This window comes from Megascapheus bottae, chromosome 26 (assembly GCF_031878675.1).
Source record: "Megascapheus bottae isolate mThoBot1 chromosome 26, mThoBot2.hap1, whole genome shotgun sequence".
Taxonomy (NCBI): Eukaryota; Metazoa; Chordata; class Mammalia; order Rodentia; family Geomyidae; genus Megascapheus; species Megascapheus bottae.
In genome coordinates, this window is record NC_143534.1 from 13,374,787 (window position 1) to 13,394,866 (window position 20,080).

Genomic DNA, 20,080 nt, shown 5'->3' on the forward strand with positions numbered 1-20,080 from the left:
AGCCTAATGCCACGAGATACTAGCATTCATAAGGTAGAAGCAGTAGGATCATAAGTTAAAAGCCAGCTTCAGCTACATAGTGAATGATCTGGTAATCTTGTCTTAAAAGGAAAAAGAAAAAAAGGAAAAAGAGAAAGAGAAAAATAGAAGATACCAATGGCATTTTGTTTCCAGACTGAAAATTCACCCATAGGGGCCAGGAGTTTGGCCTAGGGGTAGAGAGCATGCCTAACATGCACAAAGACCAGGGTTCAACTCCTTGGTACTACATCCATAGAAAAAGGCAGAAATGGTGCTGTGGCTCAAGTGGTAGAGCTCTAGCCTTGACAAAACCCAAGGACATTGCTCAGTCCCTGAGTTCAAGACCCAGGACTGGCAAAAAAAATTCACATTTCATTGATCAAAGGTCAGTCACTTGGACTTTATGTAACTATAAAGGTAAAACCAAGTTACAACATATACTGGAGTCTTTGCCACAACATACTATCTGAAGAGCTGTTTGTCATTTGATCACTTGACCTTTGGTATCTTCTTCCACTTGGGGCTAGACAGAAGTTGCTTTCAACCTTGAAGGTCATAGAGGAAAAAAACCTAGTTTTTTTTTCAGAGATTTTATAATCAACATAGATGTAAAAAGAAAGATGAAAATGTTTCATAATGGACCTTTCTATCAACATAGTTAAATGACAAATAGTGAACGTCTGTTTATTATGCTAAGCTCCATTTAGTCATTAACATTTCACATTTGTGTGTGTCCGTGTGTCCGTGTGTCCGTGTGTCCATGTGTCCATGTGTCCATGTCCTGGGGCTTAAACTTAGGGCCTGGGCACTGTCTTTGAGCTTTTATTTGCTCAAAGCCAGCACTCTACCACTTGAGCCACGGCTCCATTTATGCCTTTTTCGTGCTTAATTGGAGATAAAGAGTGTCACAGACTTTGTTGTGTAGGCTGGCTTTGAACCTCTATTCTCAGGCCTCAGCTTCCTGAGTAGCTAGGACTACAGGTATGAGCCACTGGTGCCTAGCTGTTTATTCCTTTAAAACCCTAGCTAAGGATATCATCATGCAGAATTTCAGAAGTGAGAAAAGAGAATGATATTCTGGTGTGCAAGTGTTCTTCCTTTCCTGCAAAGGAGATCTTCTATTTAACCTCAGTATTTTAAATAGCAGTTGCATTATTAGTTAGAAGTGGTGGCCTCACGCTGGGGTTTCAAATGATGTGGTGTATGAACTGTCCCCTCAGGACCTTGACTCTGAAGGAGCCAGGTTAGCCAATCACCACTTTCATCTTCACTTTGCTGATGAGGAAGCACATACCCAAATTTGTCCATTGGCAACGAAAGCCCCACAGCTGGTGAGTGGCAGCTGGATGGCCAGGTCCCAGACCACCAGTGCTCTGCCTGTGTTTATATCACACACCATGGTTGTGTTCCAAGCTGGTTATCCATCTGCTATGAAGCATCCCAGCCCTCCAGAAAGGCCATTTCTTCTCCTCTTGGCTGCATGCCTGTGTCCTCTGCCAACAGCTATGTCAAAACTCCTCATTTACTCAGAACAAAGGATTCTCTTGCTTTACCATTGGTTCTTTGGTTTGAGTTCTGTTCTCTCTGAGCCTCATGGAGTATATAGGATTATCCTTCTCTCTCTCTCTCTCTCTCTCTCTCTCTCTCTCTCTATATATATATATATATATATATATATATATATACACATATATATATATATATTGTTGTTGGCTGAAAAATGCCCAAATTCTCATGTGACAGGCTTTCATACCCTCTTACCTGGTTTCTTTCTCTCTGAGTATGCTATAAATAGGCTCAGAGAAAGTAGAGCACACATCAAATTAAATTCTTGGTTTATGATCTAGCCATGAAGGTTATCAATGAGGAAAAATACTTTGATCTCTTAGGTTTCATACAAAAGTCTATAAATTGAGCTGATAAAATACAGATTATCTTGTGACGAAGGCAGAGAATTTTATGGACATTTATGTACAGGAGTTCAGAGGGAAAAAAAAGATGAAACAGTTGGTAGGCTTGGGGATTTGCACACAGATTTTCTGCTTGCGAGCCCTGGGCCTAGGTGATGTCCTTGAACTTCTGTGCCCAGGACTAGTATTCTGTCATTTTGACCAACAGCTCCATTCCACCCCTGACACTTTGGAGATTCATTGAGATAAGGGTCGCACAGGCTAGCTCTGAACCATGAGCCTCAGATCTCAGCCTCCCGAGTAGTTAGAATTTCATTCTTGGAGTTTTGCCTTCCTACAACTTGTGTAGTTCATTTTCCACAAAGTGTCTTGTGAGTATCCTGGCTGTATTTGTTTCCTCCTCTGTCTTACCATTTCTGGGCTCTCCTTATCCCTCTTCCCCAAGACAGATGAATGAACAATGAAATCTTCTAATTCATGGCTGCAATATTGATCTTCCTCTTTATCCCTCCTTGTCCTTTTCCCCACCCACTATGTGCAAGTCTTGTTCCAATTACCAGGAGTGATTTATCTGCACATAGAAAGTTTATTGTCTAGTTGGAGGAATTAGAGTACATACATACCACAATGTAGCAGTAAGTGATTATATCTATATATACATATCTGTGGCTCTCTATATGTATATATAGACACATATTTTGGATGCAGCTGTGTGCATGTGTAATCTCAGCACTCAGAAGGCTGAGGCAGGACAGTGAGTTCCAAGCCGTCTTGGTGTTCATAGATCCTGTCTCAAAAAACCAAAACAACAATCCCCAAATAAAATCATAGGGCACAAAACTATCCCCATTGCTCTTACAGAATTCCTTAATCTGAATGGTTTATAGAGAACAGAAATTAATTGCTGGGAGTTGATGTCCAGAATCAAAAATCTGGCTGGCTTAGTGTGGAGTGAGATCAGTATTTGCTTCATTGATGGTCCTGAAGCGATGGAAAGGGGAAGAAAGGAGAATGGGCTTCTCTATGCCCACGGTCCATCCCTACCCTCAGGGCCAATCAGTCGTAAAGGCCCACCACATAGTATTACCATAGGGAGGGACTGGTGTCCACTTAGGAGTTTTCCAGGGAACACACTCGGATCGTATCAGAAGGTTGAGCTGATGCCCTGGAGTGATTGGAAATTGCTTCTAAGTGGCAGTGGCATTTGAGCAGGAATCAGAGTGAAATGGAGTAGTGTGTGTGTGTGTGTGTGTGTGTGTGTGTGTGTGTGTGTGTGTGATAGGTTATAGAGAGTTGTATTTGGAGGATGGAGTCCAGCGTTCCATGCAGTGGAGAGGATGAAGGAAAGCCTCTGATGCACATTCTAGAAACAACCCAGAGCTCTGTATGTCTGAGCCCTTGGAATGGGAAAGGGTGACAAGCTGAAGTTCCCAGGGATTTAGAGACACACAGTTGGGCTGTATTGTGATTGCAGGGTGTTGAGCTAGAGTGGCATGACTTGATTTGACCTTAAGTCTTAGGAGCACTGGGTGGGAGAGGGAGAGAAAAATGAAAGCCCTGGATGTTTGCAGGGACAGGTGGTGGGATTAGGATCAAGTAGAGCATTCGGTCAGTGGTCTGGGCACAGTCTTTTAACATCAGTCCCAGATCCAGTGTGATAGCCAGCCATAAAGGGATAAGGCTAGCTTGGTGGTATTGTTTTTTCCAGTTGCATTTTTTTTTTTTGGTCTCCTAATGATGTCCATTGCTTTGCAATGCCATCTTCCCATATTTTCTTTATCTTTTTAGTTACTACGAAAATTCTTTACCTTTTTTCTTCCAGCTTTGTTGAGGTATAGTTGACAATTACTAATTGTATTTCATTATTGATCTACAATGCAATGTGATCTCTCTCTCTCTCTCTCTCTGAACTTGGAATCCTAGGGCCTCACTTGAGCCATACAGTATGTCTTTTTTTAAAAATTGTAATTAACAGGATTACATTAGATTTTCCAGATCAGTAGCTCTTTTGTTTGTATTTTATTTTTGAGATATGATCTGTTTTTGCCCAGAAGTTGGTCTCCAACTAGCTGTGACTATAAATATGTGCCACCATACCCTGCCTCGCAAAGTTGTGTTTTGATATGTGTGTGTATACTTACTGTCAAGCGAATTGATACATCTTTTCTCATTTCCTAAGTAGTTGAAGCTATTCTCATAATTCCTTTAGAAGCTCCCATAATTAGATGTACATCCACGAACCAAGTTAATATAAGGTAGCACAAAAGGAATGTATACACCTGGTTTGAACCTGGCTGTGTTAGTTGAAACCGAATAAATTGATCAGTCTTCTTCTGCATAAAATCAAGATAGATATAGTGCTCCAGAAAACCAACATGGAGAGCACTGAAGAGTTTAAGCGTATAAAGTTCCTTCAACTTAGGGGCTCATTGTTTTCGATTTCTTCTCAATCATAACTTCCTCTGGGTTTCAGTTTTCCTGATTGTGAAGTGCTGCAGGGTTCAGTGTGTCACCTGTGTGTTTATGTCCTCTGCCTACTGCTTAGAGCCCTAATGGGATGCTACATTTACAAAGACTAAGCGAGTTGCCCTGTTCCAGGAGAGCTCTACCATCACTGACCAGCAGTCATTAGTTCCTCCAGAGTATCTGGGCATCCTCATCAGGTTGAGTGACATTAAGGATTCTGATAAACAGGGAAGTCTGGGCTGGGCCAGCTGGAGCCCCATGGAATCTTCTAGTACTGTGTGTTTCTCTGCTGGGCTTCTGTTAGTGTCTGCTTGTTGTTGATCTATTCTGTTTCCTGAGCAACATGAAGAGGAAGCCATAGACTCAATTCGCCATTCCATTTTTAAAGGACCTTAAATAATTTGAGCAAACAGTTCTTCCAACATGAGGATGCTCTTAGCCTCCTTATCCCCCTAGGATTATTCAGGAAACCATCAGAAGAGTGTTCTGTTTCCTGGATGGATGCTGGAAATGAACTCGATGATTTTGCCTGTGTGCTGCTTTATTAGGCCAGACCCTACAAAAACACTTCCTTTCTGTCCTTCCCAACGGCCTAATGATCCTTTCTGCTAATCTGGTGTTTTTCTTCTCCTCAAATTTATGTGATTAAACTCTCACCCCGCCTCTCCCCAAGTCTCTTGCAGTGGTGATGGGTAATGATACAGACCTTTTGTAAATGGGCCGAAGGCCCCTCTTGGAAAAGGCCTCACAAAGGTACTTCCTCCCTTCTGCCATGTGAGAATGGAAGCTATGAACGAGAAAAAGGGACCACACCAAATTTTCAATACCTATCTTAGGCTTCAGCTTGCACATCCATGACACAATAAATTTCTTAATTCACCTACTTTGAGATACTTTGTCTTGGAAACACTAGTTGAATTGGTTCTAGGAAGTAACTTACTAGACTGTGGTTTTGAACATGGTTTGTGTCCTTAGATGATATTAGAGCTACCATACAAAATACTCCAGAATGGGATCACAAGCAATGAAAAGTCGTTGTCTTTCCTGAAGGCTAAAACTTGACAAGGAAGCAATAACCAGAGCCACTTCTTGGTGAGGGCTGTCAAGGAGGCATATGTTTCAGACCTTTCTCCTTGATTTATAGATGGCTATTTTCACCATTTTTCTTTGTCTCTTCCTTCTATGTAGTCTTTTCTAGCCAGATGTCCTCTTCAGTAAGGATGCCATTTTTGCATTATGACCTATCTAAGGACCTCATTTTAGCTTGATTACTTGTATGCATTTGCTCTGTGATTTGATTACCAGTTCTAGAAGGTACAGTTTGTGGTCATATGTTTGGGCAGAAGATCATGGCAGAAGAATGTGATGGAGAGATATTCACTCCAAGGAAAACAGTAAATGGAGTACAACAGGAAGGGACCAGGGATGCAGTATTCCCACGACCCACCCCAAATAACCTACGTCAGCCAGCCCCCACCTTCTACAGTTTGCAGGGCTTCCCAAGACTGCCAGCTGGGAACCAAAGGCCTGAACACATGGCCTCAGGAAAGAATCTCATGTTCCAACTATCACATTTGATGAGGACTCTTTCTCCAAATAAGGTTGCATTCTTAGGGAAAGACTTAGGATTTCAGCACCACAGTTGTTTATGTTGCCAGTCTTGGGGCTTGAACTTATGGTCTGGGCACTGCCCTTGAGCTTTCTCAAGAGTAACACTCTACCACTTGAACCACAGCACCACTCCAGCTTTTTCTGTATATGTGGCATCAAGGAATCGAACTCAGGGCTTTGTGCTTGCTAGGCAAGCACTCTTCCACTAGGCCACACTCCTGGCCCAGCACCACAATTCAATCTATGACAGACATCTCTTCAGTCAGAGGGTAGGCTGTAGGCTCGGGGTATTTTTCCTCATTTTATTTATAAAGTACACTCTCAGTCGAAGACAGAGGACGGACTGAAACAATTCAGGAAGATTTAAGATAAAATCTTGATTCTAGGACTGGAAATGTAACTCAGTGTTAGAGCCATTCTGAGCAGGGAAACATCCTGCAATTAATCTTCAGCACTACCCCTCACCCATCCATATTCTACCATTCTTTTAAAAATAGTTTTTAATTAGCATCAACTTTTAGTACAAATGATCTTATTTTCACCTGTCCAAATATGCACACTATCACTCTCCCTCATCCCTAAACCAGTCTCACAAGCTTCATTGGTCTATTTTCATCCATTTGCATAAATTATTTCCACCACGTTCACTCTCCTTCACTCTCTACCCCCCCCTACTCCCATGACCCTCATGACATTCTGCCATTTATTTAGCTATGTGTCCTTCAGCCAGTCTATGAGTTGATTGCATATTCTATTTTTATTATAATAAATATTTATATAAATAACATTGCCAAGGACTTTGCTAAACACTTTATAGATATTATCTCAGTTAATATTTATAATAACTACAAGTAGGTACTAGTCGAATCCTAGTTTCCATGGAAATTGGGAACTGTAAGTAATTTGGCCAAGGCATACAAGTAAAAGAAATGAACAGGCAGGATTTGAACTCACATTTCATTAACAGTTGATTATTTTACTCTGTTTGCTTCAGCAAATTTCTACAATTTATGATAAACCATTTGGTAAAGCTTCCTGTGTGATTCAGTAAATGTGGACCTCAGGGCTCATGTATGAGATGTTGGCCTGGGGGAAAAAAAAAACAAAAACAGAACTTAGCTTCTTTTCCCTTTAGTTGCAATATTGAGAAAGAATCCTATGACATAATGGCTAACGGATAGGAAATACTATGCCGTTTAGAAGGCTACATGGACTGAACAAAAGCTAAGTATACAATGAGAAGCAAAAGAGAGAGAGAGAAGAGCAGAATTTGCCCATAGTATTGATTTTATAGTTTCAGTGGTCACTCTCGTTTTCTCTGAATGAGAATCTATTATTGAGCTAGTAATTCTAAGGTTTTGCTTTTTTTTTTTCTTCCCAAGTATTAAGTTGTTAATTTGTTATAGAACCACCTTGAACTTGACTTAGTTTTTCCTCACCAGACAGGTCTAAGGCACTGGGATAAAAGTTCAAATCATATGCCTGTTTTGCATCTGGCCCTGGTACTTTTGCTGCAATCGGATGCTTTAATGCTATTCTGTTACTTCTCAGTTCAGTATTTAAGTTTCCTTGGAAATTTGAGCTCTGACTTTTCTGGGAAGCAAGAGCAGCTGGATCTCTGGAAATTGGTGTCAATTACTATGTCTGATAGTTTATCTTAAACAGGGTGTTTATAGCTAGCAACAGACCCTCAATTTAGCAAGATTACAGCACTAGGTATTAAAAGAAGGGTTCCACTGGAGAAAGAACATGGAGAATTTTCTTTTCCGTTGGCCACATGCTGACTTTGCACTGTCATTGGCTCTGAATTGAAGAGCCTGTTTCCTTTCTGTGAAAAGATAAACACAGTGAGCTCCTTATTCATTACCCAGATTATGTCTAGAGCAATCTGAACGAGACGTGGTATTCGGTACAAGGGAGGAGAGGAATCTGATTGGCTGTCTGTGTCCTTACCATGCTTGGTTCTGAAGAAGAAAATCCAGTGTAACAAATAACAGTGAGCATGGCACTCTAGGCTCTCAAAAGGAACAGTAAATAATTCATAAGGGGAACATCATCACACCCTGTAGCTGAGCTGAGGGAGAGAATGCGTAAGATTTGAGAAGCTGTTTTATGGAGGACAGCTTTTCAGAAAGAAGCAAAGAAAATACAAGAACCAGTGCATGGTTGTAAAGAAACTCAAGAGTCAAAGATTGCTTTGAGATACAACACAGGACATAATGAAGGGAAAGATAGGAGGCAAGCAGGAATAGATCTGAGTGGGTGCTAATGGCTTAGGCATGCAATCCTAGATACTCACCAGGTTGAAGTCTGAGGATCAATGTTCAAATCTAGCCTGGGCAAGAAAATCCATGAGACTATTCTCTCCACCAAAAATCTAGAAGAGGATCTATGGCTAGAAAGCTCAATGACAGCACCCAGGCCTGCCCTGAGTTCAAGCTGCTGGACTATGACCAAAAGCAAAACAAAAAGTACCTTGAGTGTTCTTTTGGGTATGCTGACATTCCTTCAGTAAACAAAAGTTGTAAACCAGGGAGTATGAAATGATCTGAAACTATCATTGAAGCAGCTGAATCTGTGACTTTAATTTTGCTGGATTAAAGATTCCAGATGATTGGCCAGGAGTGTGGCCTAGTGGTAGAGTGCTTGCCTAGCATGCCAGAAGCCCTGGGTTCAGTTCCTTGGTAGCACAATACACAGAAAAGGCCAGAAGTGTCACTGTGGTTCAACCAATAGAGCACTAGCCTTGAGCAAAACGTGTCCATGGATAGTGCCCAGGCCCTGATTTCAAGCCCCAGTACTAGGAGGGGAAAAAAAGTAGATTTAAAGTGACAGGACCAGTTTTAATACTCAGGCAAAAACCAGCTTGTAATAAGCAAGTGAATATAGGACTGGAAATAAAATCTCTGCAAGAAAAAAAATCAGCGGGGCTGGGTAAGTCCATGGATGTGATAGAGAAAATGGATGATAAAAGAAGTGTATTTGGTTATTTGAAATTTGATAGGGAAGGGGGGAAAACCAAGACGGGGGAAATGGGGATCAAGACATGTGAAAGGGTATCAATGTATGTGAATTAATGCACCTACTATCTGGCAAATATCATGTAACCCTTTCATTAATTACAATAAAAATATTTTAAAAAAAGTGATGGAAGCACATTCCTATAATCCTAGCTATTCAAGAGGCTGAGATCTGAAGATCGAGGTTCAAAGCCAGCCCGGACACCAAAGTCCATGAGACTTTTATCTTCAATTAACCACTAGAAAACCAGGAGTGGCGCCGTGGCTCAAGGGGTAGCGTGGTAGCCTTGAGATGAAGAACTCAGGGACAGCACCCAGACCCCAAGTTGAAGCCCCGTGACCGACACACACCCAAAGAAAATGTTTTCTTGTTACCCTCCTGACATTAAATACCAGAGACATATTTATGCTTATTGTATTTCTATTTTTGAGGTATACCTAGAATTTATATTTCATACATTTAAAACTTAGACCAATATTTGCCCTTGGGAATGCAATTTCCCTCTGTTAAAATCCATATATTAAAACATTTAATATCTATCATAGGACCAAGTTTTGAAGTAAATGCATTTGATACATCCTTCTGGTATTTGCTTTGTAATGTTTAGAAAAGAAAACCACGATTTTTCTTTCCTTAGGAGGATAAAGAAATAATCTTGATTTTTTATTAAAAATGTGATTTGTGCTCATGGAAGTGGAAAATCACTACCCAAAGTCATAGAGTTCACATAAAAATACCTACCAATATGTCACAGGGCACTTGGTTTGCAAAAGGAGCATGAGAAGACCTTGTATTTTTAGGAAGTACAGTGAACGCATGTTGATCAGTGCAGGGGGGTGGAAAGGAGCTTGTGGAGCTGCCGCCTGCGAGAGTTTTTGCTGATATATTGGGAAGGTGACTAGAAAGTGTTGCCTAAGATACAGATTTAGAAATAGTAATTATTTTAACGGTATTTAAATTATTAAAGGAGCACTGATGAAATTTCTTGGAAGATTTAGGGATAAATGATCAGTATGTCTAAAATTCATAAAGGTAAATAAACAACAGGGTAATTGTGGTTCACACCTATAATCTTAGCTACTCAGGAGACTGAGATCTTATCTCCAATGAACCAGCTAAAGTGGTTCAAGTGGGAGTGTCAGCCTGGATCAAAAAACTACACAAGAAGCCAGATTCTAGTGGCTCACTTCTGTCCTTCTATCTAATCAAGCTTCATAGTTCAAAGTCAGCCAGGGCAGGAAAACTCTGTGATACTCTTACTCCAACTAACCATCAAAAAGCCAAAAGCAGAGCCATGGCTCAAATGGTAGAGCACTAGACTTGAGCATAAAAAGCTCAGAGACAGTACCAGGCCTGGAAAAAATGCTTTAAAGGCTTAAAAGCTAAAGTCCCTGAGTTTAAGTTTTAGTATGGTAAGCACTTTCAGAGGTTAATATGGATTACATGCTGTAGTGCTAGCAGTTAATTCTGCTTGGAACGCCTATATCAACACAGGCAAATATCAATGCTTCTCTCTTGAGGGATAAATAGCTCATTGCTTTGGGGACTGTTACTAAAGGAGTTTTAAGTCATGGAATTGAGCCCAAGGGAAAATTATGTATCACTCAACACTTTCTAGTTGCTTATCTTTTAGGAATTTTAAGAAGGTTAAAGCACTAAGGTTTGTTAAATGGTTTAACTCTACAGACTCCATTCATGTTCTGGCAAGCTATCTGGCAGCTAAAAAGGGATATAGTTAACAGGCTGATAAGAACTAGACCAAACAGGGGAGGACTTTGAATTCTGGACTTTGAGCATTTTTTATTTTTGCCATTACTGGGGCTTGCACTAAGGGGCTAGGCATTATTTCTTAGTGTTTTTTTGTTTGTTTGTTTTGTTTTGTTTTTTTCTCAAGGCTGGTGCTCTACCACTCCTGAGTTTTGATGATGAATTGGAGATAAGCATTTCACAAACTTGCCTGCCTGTGCTGGTTTTGAACTAGGATAATCACACCCAGCCTGTAGTTTCTAGGATTACTGGCATGAGCCAAGGACACATGGTAAGGTTCTTTCCCCTAGTCAAGTAGACCTGCACCATGCTGTGCAATGAGGCACGTAGCCTAGTGGTCCATGAAGGATATTCGGTGAGGGTAGCATTTAGTTCTATTATATCAAGGATGGCATGTGTAATTATACAGACACTAGATTCCTTGGTTTTATGGATATGTACATGCTTCAGTTGAATTCCATTTTTCTTTTATAACCAGCCCCATTTTCTTATTTTCAATTTTTCTTCACCTAGTTAATATAATCCTTCACAGTTTTGACAGAATGTAAACTACTACTTTCTGATTATCTCTATCAGAGGAAACATCCCTCCCTCCCCACCCCAATCTATCTTGCTTACACACTGCTGACTTACATACTCTTTACAGGGTAACACACATTATTCTCCAATCTTCTTATTCATTCCAAATACAATCTCTGAGCTATAATCTTCTTATCCTTTTCAGTGCTTATTCCCTCTGGCTGCCCTTTAAATTCTTTTCTGTTGCCTGCTGACAGCCCTTCTCCCTTTTCTTCTAGCCCCATTCCTACCTGCGACTACTAAAGGATACTAGATACAGATTATAATCTAAATATATAATGAATTTCATTCGTGTTCATTTGCAAGTAAGCACTCCAGGTACAAGTTCTGTACATACTCTCTGACAGTTGCTACTCAATTTCATTCTTCTCTTAATGTTCCTAGAAATGAATTTTGTGAATGTATTCAACATGGCTTGTATCTTTTTATCAAGTCTCAGTGTTCGAGCCCACACTGAGACTTCTCTTATTGCTACTTTGTACTTTGCCATGGTAGACATATATAGGAGTAGCTCTAGGGCATAAATGCATAGCAAATGAATTTCATCTGCCATGTGAGCATTCAACTTCCAAATGATACTTGGTGAGTAGGTTTAGGTGAGTTTGTACAGAGTGTGTTCCTTAGAAATGGTTGCTTCCACAGCCTTGAACTGAAGAGCTCAGGGACAGCACCCAGGTCCAGAGTTCAAGCCCCCAAGACCAACAAAACAAAACAGGCTGCTTCTCGCTACCAGCATGTCATAGATTATGACCATGATGAACCTCGTCTTTAAAACTTTGCCTTCTCACTTTCACAGGATATTTAGTCTTACATGTTTTGTTTCATAAAAATGTGTAATATGGTATTACCCATCTAAATTATTACAAAGGGTTCAACCTTGAGGACACGGGTATGTGGAGGCAACGGTATGCCCCCTCACCACTGTCCATCTCCACAGTAGCAGGTGTATCATTCACTTAAGGCCAAATCATCTTCTGTTGTATGTCTCTGTCACTCTTGGTTTCGTCTTGGTTTCACTTGAGTGGTTTCTACCTTTTGAGTATCATTGTGAATACTATAATGATTGTGTATGTCCCTGATAACTTTTGAAAGAAACTCTTATTAGTGACATTTAGAAAACTCTGGGGTTAGAGGCAGAGCAGTAGCCAGTGAGTAAAAATGACAGGGACTGAGTTCCGGTCTTGCTCTCAGACCTAAATAAAGGAAAAGTTTCATTATGGTATTTATTTTTTGCCAGTCCTAGGACTTGAACTCAGGGCCTGAATACTGTCCTTGAGTTTCCTCAAGTCTCGTGCTCTACCACTTGAGCCATAGCACCACTTTCAGCTTTTTCTTTGTAAGTGATACTGAGGACTCGAACTCAGGGCTTAATGCCTGCTAGGCACTCTACCACTAGGCCACACTACCAGCCTCTTTGTGGTATGCATGCATATATTGTACTCTGATCTAGTTTGCCACTTCTATTATACTTTTTTATTCCCCACCCTATCTTTCAATCATGAAAGTATTTCTCTAATTCCTCACAAGAGGGATACACACAGCTCTGAGGTTTAAGGAAAATGGGTTTTTCTGTTAGATTTGTAGGAATACTTCAGAATCATTCACTTTTTTTCTTGTAGAACTTCTGACCCATCTAAGTGTAGACTCTGAGTTCAGTGATTGTTCTCTGGCACATCATAAGATGGCCAACAACTTTCTGCTAAACAAGATTTCCTCAGAGCTTTACACCAGTGTCCCTTCTTCAAATTAAGCTTGATTCTGTGCACCTGTAAAGGTGCCAGGATTATTGTACACTAGTGTTCTGAACTCTGTACAGAATGACTCTGTTGTAATAGACCTAGCACTGGAGTAAACCCTTTTACTTTATAGCGTTATTTATTGGGTAGCCCTTTCCTTCTTTACCAGTTCCTTGAAATCTGGGGCCATGGTTCACCTTAAGCCTATGGAAATACAGCATGAGATTTCAGACTGTGTATCCATTCACATTTTTATGAAGCCTTTGTATGTGGAAGACCTTTTTTACTTCAACTCTAACTCAGACAGCATGACTGAACACTTCCAGTGAGAGCTAGGTATGAAACAAATGCAACCATTCTTTACTTCCATCCGCTCATATCCATTCTTCTTCAGATGGCTTTTTTTTTCTTTCACTTTTCATTCCATTTTTCACTTCTTGAATCTGTTGACCTCATCTCAGCTTCCACTGAGAGGACAATTCACACATGATCCGCATCGGGACTGGACAAGAAGCATCTTTTGCTGCATCATCCTGTGAATCTTCCTCCCCCTTCCCTTCATTTACAGATCTTTCTAAAAGCATGACACACTATGGAGTTACCATCCTGAGAGCCTGCAAGCTATATCCCACATCTTCTAGCTACATGCAGTCCCTCTCCCAAGCCAGCCTTTGCACAAAGGAGTGGTCCCCATGTAACCTCTCCCCTCTTCATGACAAGATTTGAGCCCAACCACTGCAACAAAATGACTCCCAACAAGGTCATGTAAGTCATGAACCCTGCCTTATCTTACTTTAGCTGTCAGCAAATTCAGAAGAGTCAGCCCCCCGCCCCCTCAGCTTACCACGTTCTCCGCTCCTGACTTCTGTGACATGAAGTTCTTTGGCTGTCCTTTGCCAGATGGTTTCTGTTTAGTTTTGGCAGAGGGGACTCAGTTCTTGTATTCTCTCAAAGTTAGAAGTCTGCAGCCCTCCGAACTGGAGCCCTTTATATAGCCTCTCACTTTTGAGTTTCAGATTTTTTTGTGTGTGTCCAACCGCCTAGAGAAGCCCTCTATTTTGTATATTAACCTCCAACTGAATTTGACCAAATCAGAGCATTAATTGCCCACTTTTGATTTTCAACATGTTCTCCTTTTAGGTCTCCATGTAATAATAGCACCAGCATCAATACTCCCTATTGCTTTATATCTGAGACATACGCAGAGTTAGCACTGCAGCACTAATCCTAGGTGCTACATTTTCAACTAATCTTTTTTTTTTTTATTGTCAGGGGTTACAGTTACATTCACCAGGTAGGAGGTGCATTACTTCTCAGACATTGATACCCCTTCTCATGCTTTTGTCCCCATTTCCCTCCCCCAACCCCCTCCCAATCATCTTATTTTTCCCCTTTCCCTTTCCTATTTCAAAAAAACAAATAAATGTATATATCCTTTCAAAATGCTAAAGAAGTAAAATGGAGAGAATGGATAAGATGGTTTTAATGGAAGAGCGAAGAGAGGAGATAGTTTTAAAAGATTTTAAAAGATCCCCACCTCACAACCACTTAAAATTTGGTGAATATACTTTGTACAGAGTGATACAAAATAGTAGATATCAAATGCCAACAGAGTAATATATATTAAACTTTGCAGGTAACATATATGTTCAATGCTGAGGGTAGAGGGGCAGATTCTATGGGACTAAAATAAAGGTAATAGAATAATTGACTGCTATCCATCCAAAAGCAACAGCCTTCCAGTTACATGTATGTAGAAGCAACAGTTCATAGAATAATTCACTCAGGGAGATTACAAGTGATTTTATTCTTACCTCCTCATCTTATATTTAGGCAAACTGAGACTCAGAAAGGAATGATGAATTTTCTGAGCTGGCGAGAGTTACCGTTAACAAACCAAGCTCAACTGGGTCTGCAGGATTGAGCCATCAGCTACTACAAAATCCTACATCCACAGAAGGACTATTCAGTTACTAAAAAGAATAAATTTAGAGCTTGACATGGTGGAATGTGCTAGTAATGCCACAGTGGAAAACACTATTGTTAGTGACACCTTATCTCAAAACAAGACAAAAGGGCTGGGAGTTTAGCTTAGTGGTAGAGTGCTTGCTTAGCATGCACGAAGACTTGGGTTCGATGCCTTGGTACCACATACATAGAAAAAAGCCAGAAATGGTGCTGAGGCCCAAGTGGTAGAGCTCTAGCCTTGAGAAAGCTCAAGGACAGTGCCCAGGCCCTGAGTTCAAGGCAAAAAACAAAAAACACAAATTAAAAGATTGGGGCATGGCAGAGTACTGAGAACTAGTAAGAGTAGCCTATCTCAAGGACAGGAGTTCAATCTACGGTACCATGTCTAAATAAACAAGCCATAAAGAATTTTAATAGTTGATACCATCTGTCTCCCTTCTGGCCACTAACTGTATTTAATCACATCTAGACTTCTTTATGTAGCGTTCTTCACCCCGACAATCACATGCTTTTGAGGTTAACGGTCCTGATATTACCTGTTTTGTATGTAGCCCAACAACTTAAAATGCACTCAATATAATTTTCGTCATCATATTACAAATCATTCGTATTATTGCAATGCTGCATCAAGATCCACCCATCCTTACTAGCGGTCAGATTGTTAAGGTGTTACACAGAATTGGAAAGTTTTTTGATGTTTGTTTTCAGGAGGCATCCACATTAAAAAAAATAAAATATGATTAAAAACATTGCCTCTTTATCACAACATTTTATTGAGGTATTTTTCATGGCAGATTGGAAATTCACTCTTGTTTATAACTATCATTTTCTCCAAAAAAGGAAGCCGTTATCCAGCTGCCATGAGTTATCACTGACTTGCCCATGGTTAAATCTTTGGATTTTCCAGTTCCCTCAGAGCACTAGCTAGCCAAAGCCTAAAAGTGGAACAGAAATGATGGGGTTGTGGAGCTGCAATTATGGCTTAAAGTCTTTACCATGTGCAACCATCTGGCTTGGAGACTGCTATCACATTACTTTTATTATTATTATTATTATTTGCAAAGTAGGCACCATACTTACTGTGCCTGCCAAAAGTATTTGACTTTATGACACAGACAGGACTTTAACATTTTTATTTTATCATGGAGGCAAGAAATGTCTAGATAGGAAGGTGCGCATAGTGTGTACTGTACTAAGGCTGTTTTAAGCATTATAAATCCCTATGCCAAATACAATGCACTTGCCATCCAACATCCATCAGGACGTCCCCACGCACTTGTTTTCTGCTTAACTGCACCTAAGGGAAAAGGTATGTCTCACCTAGAAATGCTATTGCTCTTGTAATACTCATTCCTATTACATCTTTCATTTGTGTGTGTCTAACATGTTTAGATAGTCCCACTTTTGTGTATCATAATTGTCTGTTTTCACTCTTTTTTTGTTGTTGTTGTCGGGCTTGAATTCTGGGCTCTGGGCACTGTCCCCAAAGCTCTTCAGCTCAATGCTAGTGCTCTACCACTTTGAGCCACAGCTCCACTTTCTGGTGGTTAATTAGAGATAAGCGTCTCACCACAGTGGTCCTCGGATCTGAGCCTCCTGGGTAGCTAGGATTACAGGCATGTGACACTGAGCCCGGCTTCTCTTATCTTCCTTAAACCCCATAATTGACCAGTTAAATTGTTTAACAAAGAGTCCATTTCTTTCACACCAAACCCATACTTCTATCCTACTCGCCTAAGCCGTACCTTTTTAGCCTATTGAGAACCCCAAAAGTGAAGCTTTGGGACATTGTCCTTAGTTTAAATTCAAATTTAGAATGATGTCTGGCACAACTATATCTCCATAATTGCACTTTTGCCTTATAATTATTTTCAGTTAAATCTTTTAAAAACAAGTGGCCTCTTACAGACAACTTGCAGAAGTTTAGGTTCTGAATCTGATCATTCTGTAAAACAGTAAAGTGCAGCTACCTGAGCTCACTTTTCTGAAGGACTTCAATTGAGTTTTGGGGTGAGCTTTTTCCTCTACATTTTAACAAGTTTCATCCCCATGGCTGACTCTGATATAAAACAGAATTTGAACATCACTACTATAGCCTACATTCTGTTTCATCAGATGGGTGTTTCCTTTCCTGAACCCAGTGAGAATGACTCAGTAGTTGGGCAGGACGGGCATGGCTGTTCTGTGGTATTGCTGGTTCTTCACCAAAGACAGACATGATGACTTTAATGGTTATCAAGGAAAAATATCCTTGTCAGTACCCACCCACTGGCAATCAGGACGCTTTTCACATGGGGTATCCCTTTAAAAATGTCATACAAGTCATTTCCACTTAGTATATGCCTTACCTTTATTTTTTTTTTTACTGTGACAAAATACCTGAAGAAATACTTATTCAGCTCACAGTTAAAGGTTTAGACCATGGTCAGTGGCCCATAGCTTTGGAGCCAGTGAATGGGGCATGGTGGGAAGATGTTTCAGAGTGTGGCAGCAGGAAGAGGAGAGAAGAAAGACCTAGCACCAATATCTCCTTCACAGGTACATCACTAGTGGCCTAACTCCCTCCCAACAGGCACCAGGTATTGAAGATTCTACTACCTCCCAGTGGTGCAATGCACTGGTGACTAATAATTCATTTTATGACCTCTAAGGTGGGGAATAATTACCATACCATAGCAATATAGTATGGTAGATTCCACTTACTGTGAAAACAAATGCACGATTTAGATAGCAGTATTTCTCTTCAGGTTGCTATAAATATTAACTGATAAATAAAAAGAGGTAATAGGGATTATTATCAAAATGATTTCAAAGACTTATAAAAGTCAATAGATTTACTGTAGCCTTAAAAAGATAATCACCACTATCCAACACCTGAAAGCAATATGTTATGCTTTTTCCTTGGCTCACTGGAATCACATTTAAATTCAGAATCACCAGTGCTAGTTTACATTCACTTCAAGACCGTAACGCTGAAAATAGCCTTAATGACGCATGCAAAGCATTTTCCTAGGAACAGACTCTGGACTTATTAGTGTCTGAAACCATCAGTCAATACTCATCTGGTTCACTGGTGTGTTGTTAAGTGAAGCCAGAAATGTATCCCTTCCCCTATCAGTCACACAGAGAATTAACGTAAGTTACTATAAATAGTTGAAGTGGGAGAGATTGACCTTACAATTCTTGCTTTTTAAAAAATAGGTGTCCCCCCACTTTATTTTAATTGCTGTTATACAACCACAGAATGTGTTGGTGTTTGAGTTTTTGTCCATCAGGACCAGAGTCAGATGTGCTGGACAAAGTTCGGGATCAGAGGCTGGGAGCCCCAAGTGAGCTTTTTTGCCGCACTGTTCTCTATGACCTTGACTGAGATACAAAGCTGTTGGGCTTTCGTTTTCTTTTTTTCTTTTTTAATGAGAAGGTTGCATTCTCTGGCAAAGGGCTGTTCTAGCTCTAATAGTCAAAATGTCAAAATAGGAAGTTTTGAGATATTTCACTGAAATTGCTCATGAAAGGATATAATTAATACATTTTGGTAGGAAGGGATTTTCATGGTTTAGTATGGGAAACCCTGCAAATCTGAACAAGACCACAGCTGGCAAGATGTGGCTACATTAGAATAAAGGGTTACCTGCATGCCTGTTAGCTCACATGTAAAACAGTAAAGGTGACTCTCAGAGATCAGATTCTGGTAGTGTAATCCTACCTTCTGGTGGCAAGGCAGCTGTGTACTTAGGCTCATGGAGTCATATGCCAGTGACCAATCAATGTGAATTACCAAGCTGTACAAAAGTTGGGATGCCAACTTACCCGACTGTTTTGCTGTGAATTGTACCCTCCTCCTTCATATAGTGGGGGCCCAGTGATGTTGCCATGTTTTAATCCACAGATGATTCTCTTGAAGTTCTTGTTTCCACCAGTAGGGGCAGAATAGGAATACAAATCCAGACACTTGGAAGCTTTAGACAGGCTGGGGGGTTGCGGAGAAGGGGAACAGCAGGCATAGGGCAAGCAGATGCTGAAAGCAAAGGTCATAGTCTTAGAAAGAGAAAATATTCTTAGGTTTCTGATTAATTGGCAATTGGATTCTTTTTATTATGGAGACCATTAGGCAACAGCATCCTTTGTAGAAAACTTGAAGCATGCTATTAACAGTGAACTTTAGACAACAACTAGTGTCTATTTCTGATCCACCAGACCATAAGCAGAAAGAAGTGGTAATTAATACAAAAGTCTGGAATAAATCATTTATAATGTCCTTATCGTAGCTATACTTGCAGTAAGATAGGTTGCATGTATATTTTAATATATATTGATGGCTTTAGTTTTCTTAAATCTATTGTCTAGTGAAGATAAGATTAAAAGTTCCTTCCAGAATAATTTCTGTTCTGTTGCACAAGTTAATTTTAAAATGAAGGTTTCAAAAGAGCTAGAAAATGTATTTTGAAAAAAAATAATAGAGGTATGATTACTTTGATTTAATCATCACATCAAATATAAATGTATCAAAACAGCACACTGGATCCTGTATATAAGTGCAATTATTATGTCAGTTCAAAATAGTACTGAAAACAAAAGTCAGATGTTTTACTAGCTAAAAAAATAGTCACTCGAGATCTTAGCTATTTCAAATAGCAGAGCCATTTAAAGAAAATTTCAGTATTTTTCCTGCTTGACAGCACTACAAATTACTTGAGTTTATCAGCCTAAACAATGATGAGAAGGCTAACAAGACACTTGAATTTAAATAAAGGAAGGATCAGCAAAATGAAAGCAGTAAATTACACTTCATCCCTTTTACTATTTTCCTCCAATTTTGCCATTCTATATTAGAGAGGGAAACATTCTAGAAACCTATGGCTATTTGGGTAGCTAAAATTATGGCAAATATGTAGTATTTCTTAAAGTACAATTTTAATTTACATACTATGCATATATAGTATGACATGTACACACATACTATTATATATGTACATGTACTACATGTGTCATGTGTGTAGA

The 20,080-nt window shown here is 39.9% G+C and overlaps 2 protein-coding genes across 10 annotated transcripts in view; one reads left to right on the top strand and one right to left on the bottom strand.

The window, feature by feature from the left end:
- Cacnb2 (calcium voltage-gated channel auxiliary subunit beta 2) overlaps positions 1-20,080 on the top strand; it is a 245,580-nt gene that overhangs the window by 191,517 nt on the left and 33,983 nt on the right. The gene's annotated exons all lie outside the window — the stretch shown is intronic.
- Positions 19,079-20,080, bottom strand: part of Nsun6 (NOP2/Sun RNA methyltransferase 6) — a 78,614-nt gene continuing 77,612 nt past the window's right edge. The window contains exon 16 of the transcript XR_016532706.1: positions 19,079-19,097. The gene's annotated coding sequence lies outside the window, so the exon portion shown is untranslated. The remainder of the gene's footprint in view (positions 19,098-20,080) is intronic.